This window comes from Pristiophorus japonicus, chromosome 4 (assembly GCF_044704955.1).
Source record: "Pristiophorus japonicus isolate sPriJap1 chromosome 4, sPriJap1.hap1, whole genome shotgun sequence".
In the NCBI taxonomy this organism is placed as follows: domain Eukaryota; kingdom Metazoa; phylum Chordata; class Chondrichthyes; family Pristiophoridae; genus Pristiophorus; species Pristiophorus japonicus.
The window spans coordinates 240,523,376-240,537,987 of NC_091980.1; positions in this window are offsets into that span (position 1 = coordinate 240,523,376).

Here is a 14,612-nt window from a genome sequence, read left to right on the forward strand (position 1 = left end):
AGAATGTCTACTTAGGGGAGGAAACATAAGGTATCAAGGAACGTCAGCTTATGCAGGACAGCAGGACAGAAAATTTGAAAGAGAACCAAAATAAAACCTTTCCAGGGCACTGTGCTTGTAAAATGAAGCCACAACTGTGATCACTGCAAACGGCGTGTGGTGGCCCGGCCTGGAAATCGGCGTGGTCCTGGCCTGCAAGACCATCAGCAGGCTGGGGCCATTAGAGGGAGCAATGTACAGTGGCATACCACTACAGGGAGCAGTGCATGCTGCTTCAGGAGGGCGATGGCTGATTGCAGTGCAGGCAGGAGCGACGAGGTCGGGGCGAAGGAACAGCAAGAGTTCGTAGAGGGATGTGATCGGGGCCCAGAAGAGGCGTGGGCCCAGGGGCAGCACAGACCAGCCCACATTGCGCTATGTGTGCACAGTAGGTCCATGTAGCAGAGCTGATCTCCAGTCGTCTTGGGTAATCCTTGCCACTGGACCAAGACCTAGCTCTGTCAAGCCCGTGTGGTGGCTGGTGTGCAGCGGCCACCCGTTAAAAAAATCCACACGCAGGCATCTTCCACCCTTCAAGATGTAGTTCGGGATCTGGAATATTAGGTCCTTCATTGAAATACCTGTGAAGCAAGTTATCCTCGATGTGAGGGACTGCCTATGATGATGATCATTTGTGAATCAAAATTCAAATAATTTTGGCTGTAAACAACATTTTTATGTAAAATCAATACCTGTATTGCGTTCCGTAAAAATAGTAGGTAGTTTCAAAATTAAGAACTAGTTACTGATCGTATATAAAATGTAACTTTATACAATCTTTAGATAAAATATAAAGATAATGGTTCCAAACAATGTGAATCACCAATGTGAAATTTGAGTGGTTTAGAGGTATCATTTTACCCAGAGTTGAGATTACTGCTTTGTAATCACTCCCAGGTATTTATTACCAGCATTGGGTGGATATAAACTGTCAAGAATCTCCGTGCAGTTGATGGGCAATGACTTCCCTTAACAACTGTGATGTAATGAATACAAGTTGACTGAGTGCTAATCAGTTGTTAATAATCAATTGTCAAATATCAGGAAACAAACAGATTTTTGTAAATTTTTGACTCGCGCTTTCTGTGTCAGTTACCTTGGGTAACTTTACCTTTTTCAAAATCACACCCAATTTCCATTCACAGCCACAAATAAAACCCCTAAGGCTGGCATGCAGCAAATGCAGTTATACTCTGCCAGCACAAAGTTATACTTTCAAGTTTTATTTAATTTGGAAATGAGTACAACTTGATGCAGAATAAAAACTACTATACAGTTATGGAAGTTTCAATTTCCGCATTTAATGTTCTGTGGAACATTCCCAATGAAAAGGGAGGCCTCGAAATCTCATGCTATTCTTGTATCAGCTGTAAGAAAATCAAGATGTGTTGGTACAGTGCTGGGTGACTTTGGAGCAGCCCTAAGACCTTCCTGCTCTGTGGCTCAGCTATTCATTACCAATCATTATTGACGGAATCAGCTTCCACCACCGACTGGATTGGACGTCACAAAGGTCCAGGTCGCTGATTGGAGCGAGGGCGGGTATAGCAGGAGCGGTGAGGTTGGGGCGCAGGAGCAGCGAGTGATCGTAGAACGACGTGATCGGGGCCCAGGAGAGGCATGAGTTCGGGGCCCAGAGGAGGCGAGGGCCCAGAGGCAGTACGGGCCAGCCCACACTGCAATATGTGTGCTCACTAGGTCCGTGCAGCAGAGCTGGGCTACAGTCGTCTTGGTTAATCCTTGCCACTAGACCAAGACCTAGCTCTGTCAAGCCCGTGTGGTGGCTGGTGTGCAACAGCCACCACACATTAAAAAAATTCATGCACAGGCATCTTCCACCCTTCAACATGTAGTTCGGGACCTGGAATATTAGGTCCTTCATTGAAACACCTGTGAACTCATGCCTTTTTGGCATGGAAACAAGTCATCCTCGATATGAGGGACGATGAATGATGATGATGATTTATTCTTATTGCCATATGTTTTGGGATAAACAAAAAACTTAGAACTTTGTTATTAATTGATACAGATTGTAATATATTTGAAAGTTTTAAATGATAACAAACAGGCTCTAATAAAATCCAAGGGCTACACTTTCACCTTTTTCGGCGTTTTTTTGGCGGTTTTCTCGGCGGTACAGTTGTTTTTGGTAGAGAAACCGCCCAGCAAAAGTTTCCCCTTTAATATTTGAATGGTACCGCCCAAATCTCAAAACGCCCGCCAGGAGTAAATCGCTGACGTGCACCACCGAGAAAATCGCCAGGGCGTAAGTTTGGCCTCAATGGAAGCCCGCCCAGATCGCCGAGGGAACCGCCTTGTGAAAGCTGCTTAAGAACATAAGAACATAAGAAATAGGAGCAGGAGTAGGCCATATGTCCCCTCGAGTCTGCTCCGCCATTTAATATGATCTTGGCTGATCTGATCATGGACTCAGCTCCACTTCCCTGCTCGCTCCCCATAACCCTTTACGCCCTTATCGCTCAAAATTTGTCTATCTCCACCTTAAATATATTCAATGACCCAGCCTCCACAGCTCTCTGGGGCAGAGAATTACACAGATTGACAACCCTCTGAGAGAAGAAATTTCTCCTCATCTCAGTGTTAAATGGACGTTCCCTTATTCTGAGACTATGTCCCCTAGTTTTAGTTTCCTCTATGAGTGGAAATATCCTCCCTGCATCCACCTTGTCGAGCCCCCTCATTATTTTATAAGTTTCAATAAGATCACCTCTCATTATTCAAAACTCCAATGTGTATAGGCCCAACCTACTCAACCTATCCTCATAAGTCAACCCCCTCATCTCCGGAATCAACCTAATGAACCTTCTCTGAACAGTCTCCAATGCAAGTATATCCTTCCTTAAATACGGGGACCAAAACTGTATGCAGTACTCCAGGTGTGGCCTCACCAATACCCTGTACAGCTGTAGCAGGACTTCTCTGCTTTTATACTCTATCCCCCTTTGCAATAAAGGCCAACGTTCCATTTGCCTTCCTGACTACTTGCTGTACCTGCATAATAGCTTTTTGTGTTTCATGCACAAGGACCCCTAGGTCTCTCTGTACTGCAGCACTTTGCAATTTTGCTCCATTTAAATTATAATTTGCTTTTCTATTATTTCTGCCAAAGTGGATAACCTCACATTTTCCCACATTATACTCCATCTGCCAAATTTTTGCCCATTCACTTAGCCTGTCTATATCCCTTTCCAGATTTGTTGTGTCCTCCTCACAATTTGCTTTCCCACCCATCTTTATATCATCAGCAAACTTGGCTACATTACACTCGGTCCCTTCATCCAAGTCATTAATATAGATTGTAAATAGTTGAGGACCCAGCACCGATCCCTGCAGCACCCCACTAGTCACTGTTTGCCAACCAGAAAATGACCCATTTATCCCGACTCTCTGTTTTATGTTAGGGCGTTAGGTGAGTACTTTGCAAAGAAATGTAAGTTAAAGGTTCTTTATTTATTTTAAAATGACAATTAGCTTTAAAAGTATCTTGGGAATGTTTTTTTTAACTTTTTTTAGTGTAAATTTAAAAAAAAAATTTTGCCCTCTCCCTAGGCTCAACTGCAGCCTTGGACTAAATTTAAAAAAAAATGTTATGAACCGCCTGTTTCACTTAGTTTCCCCTTTAACCGCCAAGAAACCGCCGAGGATAATGGTGCAAGATCTATTTTTTGCCGGGCGATTATTTTTAACTTAATAATGGAAATTTTCACCAGCGTTACTTGCAAAACGTTCATGGTTTTGGTGGGCGGACAATCAGGCATTGAGGGGCTCTTGGGAAAGTCAAGCCCCAAAGTTGTGTTGCAGCCACAAATACTCTCCCAGTTTATTTCATAAAAAGTTTTTTTTAGAATATTTTCACTGGCGTTTCTGTTCTGGCAACACATCAACCATTATCACTGCCAGTTTATCTATATGGTTCAGAGGCAAGTGGTAAAAAGTGTGAGTGCTTTACAGAAATGTATTGCAAAACCAGGGTTATTTTTAACAATTGTGGTTTTCAATTTAAACTGCTCTTAGTTTACAGCTTTTCAGTGCACCTCACTGTAGTGAGAGGTCGATAACTTGCATTCAGCGAGTACAAGATAAAGAACTACACTGCAGTCTATCAATTTGAACCTATAGAATCATAGATGTTTCTAGCATTAGGAGGCCATTTGGCCAATTATGACTGCTAGAACAATCCAAAACGAATGCTGAGCTCTTCCCCAAGTCTTGTACAGTATATTCCTTTGTGTCAAATATTTACTCAATTTTCTCTTAAAATATGTAATAGTCTTTGTCCCAATCTCTCCCTAAGACAACTTATTCCTTATCAGAGCAACTTTCTGTGAAAATAAATTTCTCCTAACTTCTCTCAGTGACAATTTTAAATGGATGACCCCTTGTCATTCAGAGGAAATAGTTTTTCTCTATTCCAGTGGAAATAGTCATAGTGGGAGAAATTGGGTTACTTTGGGCCTCCCGTTAGCGAGGGGCGCAAACAAGACGCAAATGAGTTTGCAACTGGGCGTGGTGAGAACAGCGACTCCCGCTAAATTCGGTGGGAGTTTTGCGGCGGTGGTAAGACGTTGCCCCCCGATGGAGCAAGGAATGTAGACTTTATCAGGAGCTGGAAAGTGATAAAGGCTTGTGATGTGAGGGGGAAGTGGGATGAGAAAAGGAGAGGGGATGAAGATACCATTGTTGCCCCCAACTACGGCGCCCACACCTGCTGCCCAATGAGTTGCAGCACTCGCTCCTCCAGGTCTGAGAGCTGCTGGAGCTCAGGTTCACCTCCCGCCTGTCTTCTGCTGCTCCCTCCTATTGTGTGTTATCTTGGTCTGTAAAAGAAACAAATATGTGTGAGTCAGAGTCCAGCTATATGTCTGGGAGATATGCCTGCCATTGTTGAATAGCTGTGAATGTTGGCAAGGTGTGAGATGTGGATGTGAGTTTGAGTAGGTACCGATGTTTGGTGGGTGAGTGGTGGGGGAGTGGTGGTTTGCTCAGTGTGCACAGACAGAGCTTCAGATGCTGGTATGTAGGATCTGTTGAAGCATATACTCACCTTGACCTGACTCAGCAAAAAACAGATACAGCTTGGGGCATATTCTGCAGCAACCCCCACTGAAAATGTTGGAAATACTGGTGGAAGTTGGGTGGCCCCTGTGGAAAGCTGTTGGTTGTGGTCCCAGCAGCTCCCTGTGTCAGGGGACCACTTTAAAAAATATATATTTTGAATTCTTCCCCGATCTCTGCCTTGACTACCCAGGTGGACTCCACTCCCACATTGGTTCTAATGAAGTATGCCTCATGATACCAGTAATAGCAACATCAATGCAATGCTGGACCCAGACTGAGGGCCAAGGGGCGGGAGCACCCAACATAGGGAATCATTGCCCTCGAGCCATGTCTGTCCTTATGTTGTTGGCTTTATAGGGGTAGGGAGATGCTCCATCCGCACAAAGACATCCCAGAAACTGTTGCTTAAGGTCAAAAGATCCAATGTATCTGGATCCTTGGAAAGATTGGTTGTTCCAACAGATGCCTGCTGAATTTCTGGCAGAGGTCCACTGGAATGGCTATAGATTTTCATGGTCATACTGATCTAAAAAGCAGTCCATGACACATTCTAAAAAGCATTGCTCACTTTGGCCACATTTATTTCAGTCTACCTTGGGATAGTTAAAATCACCCAATCCTATTGTCGTGTTGTTCTTTTATATCTCTGTGAACTGTCTATAGATCTTCCCCTCTAACTCATCTCCAATGTTTGCTGGGCTGTACTGCACACTGAGAATTGTACAATTTCTCTTCCTATTTCTTAATTTGATCTGTATAGATTTTGTCTTAACATTACTATCGATGTTTGGGTCAGTATTGCAAGCAACAGATTTTAAAATCCTAAATTAAACAATTTTGCTGAAAAATAAAAAATGCTCCAAAAATAACACAAAACATAGGAGAAAACAAACTGGCAACCTTACAATAATAACAGGAAATGCGGGTTTTACTGGAGAATAATACATTCTATTTTAGTACGGCATAACATCCATTACTACTGCTTTTGTTTAAAGGAACAGCCTCTTGTAATGGCTTCCTCATTTCATCTTATGTTACCTAACCTCCTTCAGTCAACAAGAACTCAAGATAGTGACATGGGTTTATTATATAAAGTGCATGGGAATGGGAGATACCTAGTGCAGGATGAAAATCCCTTTAAAGGATTGAACACTTGAGGTTTCTTTTGTAAGCTTGTCAGACATTGAAGAAGGGAAACCACTAGCCTAAAGTCAGCTGTGGCTCAGTGGGTAATGCACTTGCCTCTGAGTCAGTAGGTTGTGGGTTCATGACCCACTCCAGGGACTTGAGCACATAAAGCTAGGCTGAGACTCCATTGCAGTGCTGCGGGAGGTGCTGTCTTTCAGCTGAGACCCTGTCTGCTTTCTCAGGTGGACATAAAAGATCCCATGGCACTATTTTGAAGAAGAGCTGGAGAGTTATCCCCGGTGTCCTGGCCAATATTTATCCCTCAATCAACATAACAAAAACAGATTATCTGATCATTGTCACATTGCTGTTTGTGGGAGCTTGCTGTGTGCAATTGGCTGCCGCGATTCCCACGTTATAACAGTGACTGCACTCCATTGGCTGTAAAGCTTTGAGACGTTCAGTGGTCGTGAAAGTCGCTATATAAATGTAAATCTTTCTTTCTTTCTTTTTAAAGTGAGTAACCTCCTATGCTCAAATTGGGTTGACCATGATGCGCCTTTTTAAATCAATGACATTGTGAATCACCCACCTCCTCCTTAGGTAACACCACATTCAATATTGCACTCTCCCTTGTACATTCCGCACAAACTGTTTTGGAAAGGAGTCGCACATAACCTCAATATATTACTGCTTATACACAGACTGTCCCCAATATACATCTCAATATTACGAAGACTGAAGTTCTCCATGACCAGAACGGAAGACCTGGCTGTCATCTGTTTAATGATCTCCTACAGCAGTACATCTACCTCCTTTGGATTGTTTGGTGAGCTATAGTACAATCCTGTCGCTAATCTTTTTCCTTTTTTCCCTTATAAATGTAATCAAGGAGGTTCGGAAATAATATAAGAAATATAAGCAGGAGTAGGCCACACAGCTCCTCGAGCCTACTCCGCGATTTAATAAGATCATGGTTGATCGTCTACATTAACTCCACTTTCCTGCCCTTTCCCCATATCCCTTGATTCCCTTAGTATCCAAAAATCTATCGATCTCAGCCTTGAATATACTCAGCGATTGAGCATCCACAGCCCTCTGGTGTAGAGAATTCCAAAGATTATTTTCAACACCCTTTTTCTCAGTTTCAGATAATCCCTCCCTTGGAGAGTGAGCCAGAAGTGAAACATAGAGCTCAGATAAGCAGGAATCATTGTTGGTGGCACATGAGGAGGAAGGCATTGCTCAATAGAGGGTTGGAGTACATTGCCTCTAGATTGACCAGCTTGGAATCTAGATTGCATGGGTCCTGGTTTTAAAAGTACAATGCTCAAAGAGCACCAAATGTTGAGGCAGGTATGGGGGGGGGGGTTGCTATATCAGACAAAGTTTCTGCAGATAAGAGCTTGAGTAAGGAAGCCTGCGCAGGACATTGATGGATGGTTTCACAACATTGTAGTCCATCATAGAGTGTAGGGCAGCTCCAGGGACATCTGCAGTAGACACTCTCATGACAAATGCCCTAAGGACAGTCTGTGCTTCTTCCATGAATATTCTGACTGCTGGCATAGCGACCTGGGGTGTAAGATTGGAGAGAACTATCTGTTTCAGCTTTACCAAGCTTAGCAACCAATTACAAACAAGCACGAGGCAGGGTTTCACTGATCTCACTGGTAAATCAGCTTTCCTGTAGATCAGTGACTTTGCTAAGCAACTGCTAGTGGCATTATAGGAATGAGCATACATGCATGCTGTTAAGTAATTCATTCGGGTTCAGTTTACCCATGTCCTTTAGAATCTTGAAAACCTCTGTATGATCTCCTTGAGCTTTCATTTGCCAGTATTTACATTCCCAGCTTCCTTAGCCTCTCCTTGTAGCTCAGAAGCCCGAATGTCCTCTGTGCTCTCTCTATAGAAAGTATAATCATGTATCATCTCCAGAAGTTCCTCTTACCAGTAGGATCTTTTCTGGAAATTAACTGCAAATTTAGGATTCCGCTCTGACTTCAATAACAACAAGTTGTAGTTGTTGACGTCAATGTATATTTTTTATCGTGTCTATCGCAGATAAGGCCATCTCTGACCACATCCTCATATAGCTCTCCACACACATCCCCTAACCCTACCTCCTTCTGTGTCCGCCCTTGGAAAAAACTCTCTCCCGACTCTCTTACAACTGCACTTATGAACTCCCAACTGTCCAACCTTAGGCCCTCCATTCATCATGACATTTCAGCAGCTACCGATCTCACCCTCACCACCACCTTTGATGTCCTAGTCCCTGTTAAAACAATTACTCTCACTCACCCTGGCCTTTCCCCTTGGTATCGCCCTGATCTTTGCTCCCTTAAGTACAAGGAATGCAGATTTGAATGGATATGGCTGACAGCTGGTTTAGCCATTCACCGCCAGATCTGGCTGGACCACATAAAACATTATCGGGTTCTGCTCTCATCTGCCAATACTGCTCACTATTCCAGAATCATTGTGGAATGTAAAGATAAACCCCGGCTTCTATTCTCCACTGCTAACTGTCTTTTTAAACCCCTCTCCCCAGTCTCCACCCTCACCTCTGAAAAAAAGTGTGAGGAGCTCATGGACATCTGTGTTTCTAAGACTGAGAATGTTATGTATGTAACTAGGTAATACTTGCCACCAGAGGGCGTGACTGTTGGAGTCCTAATGATCACCTGCACACACGTGCAGGGCCAGTATAAAAGGTTGGCTGCCATGTTGTTTAGGGATTCTGGAGTTGTAATAAAGAAGACTAAGGTCACACTAAGTTTAGCTCACAGTACTCAGCCTCTTGGAGTTCTTCTATACACAACAATTGGCTATGAGTAACAGAATACGAACTTTCACGCAATCATGGCTGTCGTTTGAATATTAGAGAGATTCGTAGAGGGTGATGATTGGGAACCCATCGTTGAGCGTCTCGACCAGTACTTCGTGGCCAACGAGCTGGAAGGAGACACTAACATGGCCAAGCGCAGGTTGGTTCTCCTCACCGTCTGTGAGCCTAAAATATACGGCATCATCAAGAATCTGCTCGCACCGATAAAACCAACGGTGAAGGAATATACAGAGCTGTGCACGCTGGTTCGGGATCACCTCAAGTCGAAGGAGAGTATCCTCATGGCCAGGTATCGTTTTTACATGCACCATCGCTCCGGGGGCCAGGACGTGGCGGATTATGTTGCTGACCTGAGACGCCTCGCGGGACCTTGTGATTTTGGAATTGCGTTGGGGCAAATGCTGCGGGACTTTTTCGTGCTGGGAATCAGCCACGAGGTCATTCTTTGAAAGCTGCTGGCTGCCGAAACCCTAGACCTGAGCAGGGCCATTGCGAGCGCCCAGGCATGCATGGCCACAGACGATAACACCAAACAGATATCTTCTCAACATCGAAGCTCACCAGCAAGTACTGTGCATAAAATGACGTCGCTAGCAGGCCGAACTGCATATGGCAGGGCCTATACGTTTGCGGTTGCAAGACCTGTGATGACTCAGAGTCTGCCATCGGGGGTGAATGTGAATCCATTGGCACCATGTTGGCGCTGTGGGGGTAATCATCGGGCCCACCAATGTCGATTCAAGCACTACGTGTTCAAGGCTGCGCAACGATGGGGCACCTCCAGCGAATGTGCAAACGTGCTGCGACATACCAGAGGATGATCGATCCAGCGTGGATCACACAGCACAGGCAACTCAACCCGAGGAAGAAGTGTTTGGGGTACATACCTTCACCACCAAGAGTCCTTCTATAATGCTGAAAGTCAAATTAAATGGAGTTCCAGTACCATGGAGTTGGACACGGGTGTGAATCAGTCAATAATGAGTCAGAAGGCTTTCAGGAAACTGTGAGACAATAAAGCACAAAGGCCCAAACTGAGCCCGATTTAATGCAAAGCTGCATACCTACACCAAAGAGCTCATACCAGTCATTGGAAGTGTGGCAGTGAAGGTATTGTATGATGGAGCTCTGCATGACCTATCATTGTGGATTGTTCCAGGCAATGGACCAACGCTGTTCGGCAGAAGCCAGCTAGAAAAGATTAAATGGAATTGGAATGACATCAAAGCACTATCTTCAGTGGATGACGCCTCGTGTGCTCAAGTGCTGAGCAAGTTTCCCTCGCTTATTCGAACCAGGCATCGGCAACTTCACAGGCGCCAAGGTTCAGATCCATCTAGGCCCCGATGCACGGCCCGTCCATCACAAGGCTCGGGCGGTTCCGTACACGATGAGGGAGAAAGTCGAGATCGAACTCGACAGACTCCAACGTGAAGGAATCATATCGCCTGTCAAATTCAACGAGTGGGCCAGTCCAATTGTTCCGATGTTGAAAAGCGATGGCACGGTCAGAATCACCGGAGACTACAAGGTAACGATTAACCGAGTCTCACTACAGGACCAGTACCCATTGCCCAAGGCAGGTGACCTGTTCGCAACGTTAGCGGGGGGGGAAGTCGGTCACCAAGTTGGACCTAACCTCCGCCTACATGACTTAGGAGCTGGCTGAATCTTCGAAAAGACTGACGTGCATCAAGATACACAAAGGGCTGTTTATATACCACAGGTGCCCTTTCGGGATTCGCTCGGCAGCAGCCATTTTCCAGAGAAACATGGAGAGTTTGCTGAAATCTGTTCCGCGCACCGTTGTGGTTCATGATGACATCCTGATCACTGGTCGCGACACCATCGGACATCTACACAACCTGGAAGAGCTTCTATGTCGCCTAGACAGAATGGGACTCAGGCTGAAAGCTCCAAGTGTGTTTTCCTGGTGCCAGGTCGAATTTTTGGGGAGAAAGATTGCAGCAGACGGCATCAGGTCCACGGATTCAAAGACAGAGACCATCAAGAATGCACTCAGACCAAAGAATGTGATGGAACTGCGTTCGTTCCTGGGACTCCTCAACTATTTCGGTAACTTTCTACCCGGGTTGAGCACGTTGTTAGAGCCTTTGTACATGTTGCTACGTAAGGATGATGACTGGTTTGGGACAAATCTCAAGGCACAGCCTTTGAGAAGGCCAGGAACCTGCTATGTTCAAATAAGTTATTTGTACACAATGACCCATGTAAACATTTAGTGCTAGCTTGTGACACCTCATTGTATAGGGTCGGCTGTGTGTTACAGCAAGCCAATGTATCGGGCAACCTCCAACCAGTTGCATACGTGTCGAGAAGTCTGTCTAAGGCTGAGAGAGCCTATAGTATGGTCGAGAAAGACGTTAGCATATGTATATAAGGCTAAGAAAATGCACTAATACCTATTTGGACTTCGGTTTGAGCTTGAAACTGATCACAAGCCACTCATTTCGCTGTTTTCAGATAGCAAAGGTATAAACACCAATGCTTCATTCCGTATCCAAAGATGGGCACTAACTTAATCCGCTTATGACTCTGTTATCCACCACAGACCAGGCACTGAAAACTGTGCCGATGCTCTCAGCCGGGCTACTATTGCCCACCACTGGGGTTAAAATGGCACAGCCCGCAGACTTGCTACTGGTCATGGGTGTTTTTGAGAGTGAGGAGTCACCCGTCACAGCGCGCCAGATCAGGACCTGGACCAGCCAGGATCCTGTGCTATCAATATTAAAGAGTTGTGTCCTAAATGAGAACTGGTCGGCCGTTCCCGGGGAAATTCAAGATTAAATTAAGCTGTTTCACCAATGCAAAGATGAAATGTCCATCCAGTCGGATTGTCTCTTATGGGGTAATCACGTGGTTTTACCAAAAAAAGGCTGGGAAACGTTTACATAGAAACATAGAAAATAGGTGCAGGAGTAGGCCATTCGGCCTTTCAAGCCTGCACCACCCTTCAATAAAATCATGGCTGATCATTCACCTCAGTGCCCCTTTCCTGCTTTCTCTCCATAACCCTTGATCCCTTTAGCTGAAAGGGCCATATCTCTCTCCCTCTTGAATATAGCCAATGAACTGGCATCAACAACTCTCGGCGGTAGGGAATTCCACAGGTTAACAACTCTCTGAGTGAAGAAGTTTTTCCTCATCTCAGTACTAAATGGCTTACCCCTTATCCTTAGACTATGTCCCCTGGTTCTGGACTTCCCCCAACATTGGGAACATTCTTCCTGCATCTAACCTGTCCAGTCCCGTCAGAATTTTATACGTTTCTATGAGATTCCCTCTCATCCTTCTAAACTCCAGCGAATACAGGCCCAGTCGATACAGCCTCTCCTCATATGTCAGTCCTGCCATCCCGGGAATCAGTCTGGTGAACCTTTGCTGCACTCCCTCAATAGCAAGAACGTCCTTCCTCAGATTAGGAGACCAAAACTGAACACAATATTCCAGGTGAGGCCTCACTAAGGCCTTGTACAACTGCAGTAAGACCTCCCTGTTTATACTCAACCTACACAGTACTCACCCAGGCATTGTCGCATGTTTGGTGGCCCGGCATTGACTCGGACTTGGAGTCATGTGTACATCAGTGCAACACTTGCTCGCAACAGAGCAATGCACCAAGGGCAGCTCCACTGAGTCTGTGGTCATGGCCCTCCAAACCGTGGTCCAGAATCCACGTAGATTTTGCCGGCCCCTTTCTAGGAAAGATGTTTTTAGTAGTTGTGGATGCTTACTCCAAATGGATTGAATGCGTAATCATGTCATTCAGCACGTCCATAGCCACCATTTAAAGCCTACAGGCCATGTACGTCACCCATGGCTTGCCCGACGTCCTTGTCAGCGACAATGGACCGTGTTTCACCAGCTCAGAATTCAACGAGTTTATGACCCGCAATGGCATCAAGCATATCAGGTCTGCTCCGTTTAAGCCCGCATCTAACGGTCAAGCGGAGCGGGCAGTCCAAACAATCAAGCAGAGCATGAAACGCGTGACGGACGGCTCCCTGCAGACCCGCTTGTCTCGCATTCTGCTCGGTTACCAGACGCGACCCCACTCGCTCACCGGGGTTCCCCCGGCAGAATTGTTAATGAAGAGAGGCCTCAAAACCAGGCTCTCCCTAGTCCACCCGGATCTTAATGATCACGTGGAAACCCGGTGACACCGGCAGAACATGTACCACGATCGCGCAGCTATTTCACGTGACATTGATGTTAATGACCCTGTTTTTGTCCTGAATTACGGTCATGGTTCCAAGTGGGTTGCTGGCACTGTTTTGGCCAAGGAAGGGAATAAGGTGTTTATAATCAAACTGTTAAATGGCCAAACGTGCAGAAAGCATTTAGATCAGACCAAATTGCGATTTACTGCCAACTAGGAACGACTTGAAGAAGACATCACCATCGACGATCCACCAACACACACCCAATCAGCAATCAACCTCGCTGTCAATCATGAGGATGAACCCACCGTTCCTGACAGTCCGGTCAGACCAGCCGCGGTGCAGTGCAGCAATGGACCGGCCAATTCACACACGCCGGGGTTTGAACTTAAACGATCAACCAGGGAGTGAAGGGCTCCGGATCGCCTCAACTTGTAACTAACTTGTACTGAAGATTTGGGGGGTGGGGGGAGGGGGGAGTGATGTTATGTATGTAACTATGTAATACTTACCACCAGAGGGCGCAACTGTTGGAGTCCTAATGGTCACCTGCACACACGTGCAGGGCCAGTATAAAAGGTTGGCTGCCATGTTGTTTAGGCATTCTGGAGTTGTAATAAAGAAGACTAAGGTCACACTAAGTTTAGCTCACAGTACTCAGTCTCGTGGAATTCATCTATACACAACAGAGAATATCTGTTTGGTCGCCTCTGCCTCTTCCCTTCCTTCCCCTAGCCCACCAGGCCAACATCCTCTAAGGATCCATCCTGCTCTCGCCCTGACCGCATATCTTTCTCCAGTATCTCTCCAATCTCCCCTCATGACCTTTCCAAGCTCATCCTGTCCATGCAATATAAAAACAGATAGCAAGAGTTTCTATAGGTATATAAAAAGGAAAAGAGTGGCTAAAGTAATTATTGGTCCCTTAGAGGACAAGACCAGGGAACATGGAGATGGGGAGTAATGGGGAACATGGAGATGGCAATGTTAACCATTTCCCACATCTCGGGAGCCTCTTATCAACAAAAGCAGACATTGATGCAGAGATTCAACATTGCCTCCAGTGCGCCAGTGCAGCCTTCGGCCACCTGAGGAAAAGAGTGTTCGAAGACCAGGCCCTCAAACCTACCATCAAGCTCATGGTCTACATGGCTGTAGTAAAATCCGCCCTCCTGTATGGATCAGAGGCATGGACGATGTACAGAAGACACCTCAAGTCGCTGAAGATATATCACCAACGATGTCTCCGCAAGATCCTGCAAATGCCCTGGGAGGTCAGGCGCACCAACATCAGTGTCTTCGTCCAGGCTAACATCCCCAGCATTGAA